The sequence below is a fragment of the Mauremys reevesii genome, linkage group 1 (assembly GCF_016161935.1).
Source record: "Mauremys reevesii isolate NIE-2019 linkage group 1, ASM1616193v1, whole genome shotgun sequence".
Lineage (NCBI taxonomy): Eukaryota > Metazoa > Chordata > Testudines > Geoemydidae > Mauremys > Mauremys reevesii.
Genome location: NC_052623.1, coordinates 258,524,598 through 258,529,191, shown reverse-complemented (window position 1 = coordinate 258,529,191; position 4,594 = coordinate 258,524,598).

Sequence of the window (4,594 nt, the reverse complement as noted above, 5' to 3'; positions counted from 1 at the left end):
GTTGGCACTGTTGCTCCATTGAAAACGCTGATGAAAATCGCTGTGTGATGAACAGCAGCAGCAACAGTGCCCCAAAGCCCGATCATCAACAAAACAGAAGGAACCGGTTTTAAGAGAGCATATATATTAACTAACTAATATATTAACTAGTAATTAACTGTACTCAGACAGTGATGCTGGCTAACTGTATTGGTACAGCTACATTTAATCAAGGACTATCCTGGGCCAGGAGCATTGCCTTCAATAGTGTGTGCAGCCTATGTGCTCTTTGTTATGCCCAGCCTAAATTTTATAATTATCACCAGGTCATTGACAGTTGTGATCCATCTGAGCTCCAGCAATAAGATGTGCTTCTTTCTTCATGGTCTGCAACGCTGCCCCGAGAGAATTAAAATGATCATGGCCCAAATATTCAAAACAGCAAGATTACTTAAAACTGCCTAAAAGGGAACCCAAAATGAGGTGTTTTCTTCTACACGAGTGAGACTTGGGAGGGTTGCTTTTTCACTACTTTCTGAAGCAGTGATAACTGTTGTGCATGAGAGAGATTGAGAACAGATGCTGGGAGGCTATAATGGAAATACAGCCCAGGCAGAACTTGTGATATGGAGACAAAGACATTTGACTTTGGAAATATTACAGTGAGGAAAGAGGAAAACTAAAACCCTGTGACTTTGCCACTCTGTAGCTTTTCAAAAGTTGAGGAAGTTTTGAAAAATTAGGGTGGAAAAAGGAAAAGCCCCCCCCCCCAACAAAGTACCAACACAACAACCCTGGATAATATTCAGAATATTGCACTCACTGGCAAAAAGTGAAAAAGGGGAGCAGGGGGCGGAAGAAATATAGAATTTGAAATATTGAAACTATTTAAAAAATAGTTTGCAAAAAATAGAAAAAAAATCAAAATTGTTCCACTCTGAACCCTGTGAAATGGGAACAACTTCAAAACTTCACATTTTTTGAGCCAGCATTGCTTAGGGGCTTTTACGACAGCAGCATGCAAACCTGCTCTCACCCAGAGACCTCCACTAGTGCAGTAGCACTGGCACGGTTGCTCTGCTGCAGGCTGTGGCTGTCGGACAGGTAGTGATTGTTCTAATGTAGATGTTTCTGAGAAGGGCTGAGGGAAGCTTGGGTTGAACAGAAACAATGGTGAGAGGGCTTTTCTGGGTGGCTGCTTGTTTTGTGGAGAAAACTAGAAAAGAAGAACGATTGAGAAATAGCAAAGAGTCATTCATTGAAGGAGATGGCTCAGTTGAGGGGGGCTCTGAAGAGAAAACTGGCAAAGCCGCCAAAGCAGAAGTTCTCTCTTTTATTAAAAAACCAAGAACAAGAGAGAGCTTTGTCTAAATATTGTGCCACGGAAAATACGGCAACAGATTTAGCAGCAGCAGCAGCAGCAGCAAAATACTTTCCTGCTGTGTTTGCAGCAGCAACAACTAGAGAACACGCTAGGGGGTCATCTACACATTGCACAGGGGTTAATAGCCTGAAAAATAAGCAATTAGTTCCTTTATATTGAGGGAATATGATAAATTCCTTGGAATGGATTGGGGGAGGGGTGTGGGACGGAGTTCTCATTTCTGACTCTTCCCATGAACTCCGAAGTGGGAAGGGAAAACCGTTCCCTTCTGCAGTCCGATAAGAGAGTTTCTTCACCAATTGTTAGCTAATCCTAGAAGAACATTACGCTAGAGATTTTTCCTGTGCGCATGCATTCTCAGACTAAACCCACCACTAATATGAAGGCAGTCAATGATTGTAAAATATTTACCAAGGAAAATCCTTGCACATCTTAAAAGGAAACAGAAAGATACTAAATATTCATTTCCCCACTCTTTTTGATATTTATTTATTGTACTGATTATGTTACTCTATCTAGTTATGTACAAAGACACCATCACAGTGGTGTCTAGGCATGGGGATTACAGGCTTAAGGGTCCCACCTATGCACCATGGACAGGGGCGGCTCTAGGCACCAGCGCGCCAGCAGCGCGCTGCGCCGCTTCCAGGGGGCGGGGCGCGCCCGGGGAGCTCCCCGCTCCCGCCTGCGCGGTGGTCCCGAGCCGAGCCGGCGGGACCCGCGGGGGCATGACGGCATGACGGCGGCGTCCCCCGCTCCTCCGGCCTCTCCGGCTCGCCGCGCGCAGGCATGACGCTGGGTCCGCGCCGTGGCGGCGCGGCGGACGAGAGCCGGGGGAGGGAGCGCCGGAAGGGGGGAGGGGGGCGGCGGCGGCGCGGCACGCTGCTTGCTGCAGCCCAGCCAGGCCTCCCCTCCCCTGACCATGGAGAGATGGCATATGGCTGGAACAGGCCAGACAGAGCATGGCTTTAGACAATCTAGGACAAAAATCTGTGAGTCCAAATTGTATACTGAAGTCTCTTTAATACACTATCTAAACTGAGGATGTAAAACACATGGTGAAGTATAAATTACTTCAAATATGGTTTATGGGCAAGATCTACAAAGTTAGGGCTACTCACTACTCTTTAGTCCACAGCAGATCTTCCACTGACATTAATGGGACATTCATGCAGTGACTGAGGGCTGAATTTGGCCCCTTGTGGTAACTAAAGTTTTAGTTAGTAATGTCACTTTCAGATTTCTTCAATGGGAAAAAGTGACAAGGAACTTTTAGGCCCAATGTTATCTCTGTTCTTGGTTTGCTAAACCATTTTCACATGCCGTCGCAGTAACAGTGGAAATTACGTGCACCTAATTATTTGAAAGTCAAGTTCATAAGGTGCCATCACTAGACTTAAGGGTTAATATACCACTGAAAACAATGTGAGCAGATCACATCACAACCTGGAATAGCCTTGTTTGCAGACTCTGGAAGGTCACATCAGGTTTTGCACTGATTGCTCTTCATTTACATTTGGAACATTTTCTTCACTACCCTCCTGGCTAGAAACTGATGGCCAGATCCTCAACAGGTGTTAGGGACTGTAGCTCCATAGATTTCAATGGAGCTATGCCAATTTACACCAACTGGAAAGCTGGCCCTTACCTTTTAAAAGACAAAAACTTGCATTCTGCAGAACCTGGATTTGCCCTGGGGGTTAGATAAATACCATTAGACAGCAAGATCTGACCCCAGTGGCTTAGATATTTCTTTGCAAAACTTGCTCTTTTCAGGTCTGTGAAATGCTTCTTCAGTTTTATTCAGGTCACTCTTATTGCATTCATTGCGGTCCATCTCTTATTGCATTCAAAGCAGATGACTGATGGACGCTGTGCTAAACATTTGGTGAAGAGGATAGAAGTTGATCCCAACCCACAGACACCATTGACTTCACTGGTAGGTCTTCTGTAAAACAATTACCACTGTCTGCTTTAATGTGGAGTTCAGACTGCTTAGGTACTCAAAGGTGTTAGCCTGTTTTCCTGAAAGCCATGCCTTTTTGAAAAACAGTATCCGGCTTCTGAGGTCAGAACTCAGGTCTGTTCTCAAGGCTCTCAAGAGAAGTGATAGAAACCTAGTCACTTGCATCATTTAAATCTAGAGTGGATAAATTAGTGGAGAAATTTACAGTAGAGAACAATTCTGCTGTAGTAAAATGTCCAGGGAATGGATGAAATGACCTAATACAATATTTTTTCATGCTCTCTAATTTCTGTGATTAAAGTAGTTGACATCAACCTCTTTACTATTTAGCCTTCTAAGTAACATTGCCATGCTATTCCCTCTACTAATAGGGAATCTCATGAATAACCTGCTAATTACTTTGAAATAATTGTAAATATTTTAATGACCACCATTGTAGGACAATCCGATATGCTGCTATTATCAGATATTCCATTCTTCATTCTCATGCCCGCTCATGTCTGTTCACCCTAAACTAAGAGGTGGCAGACTCACTGCTGTTCCTTGCTTCTACAGGATGTCAGACTGTTCCAAAGTCCAATCAAATGCTATGAGAACAAGCTCCTTCCACCACCATATCTGGACTAACTCTTTCCTTCCACAGCTAGCTTCCAAACACTATCATGCATTAAGTTTGGGCTTGCTGATAGAACAAGGAACACCCGGGACACTAGTATGTCCCCTTTAGGTGCCTGAAGACTATAATGGGATCACCTCAGTCTTCTATCTTCCAGTCTGTCCCCTGCTTAACCTAAGCCAAAGCTTTCTAAACCATGAATTAACTTTGTTTTTCACCTCTTTGCTCTTGCCACAATCTGAATATTGTATTTTAAAGCCAGGCAAGGTGTACACAATGTAATAGGTGGGGTACGCTTAGTCCTCCCTTTTGAAATGTTTTCCTTTGTTTTTCTTATTTCCATACTTTACAGCAGTCACTCAGACCTCAGTGGTTCAGGAGCCAAATCAGCAATCAACATTACCCAAAAGAGCCACAGTAGCGTGAATGCATTGTTTCATTTACTATAGTACTACATATTCATATTTAAACAATATGACTGGGGAAATATTTAGTTTATCTATTATTCTCGCAGCAAAATGACTGACCAAGTATTATTATTTTATCAACTACAATTGGTTATTATAGTAAAATCATACTGATTTAATTATTAACCAATCTAAGTTATTAACCAATCACGCCGTGTTTTAATATAATGTGCTGCAAGGAG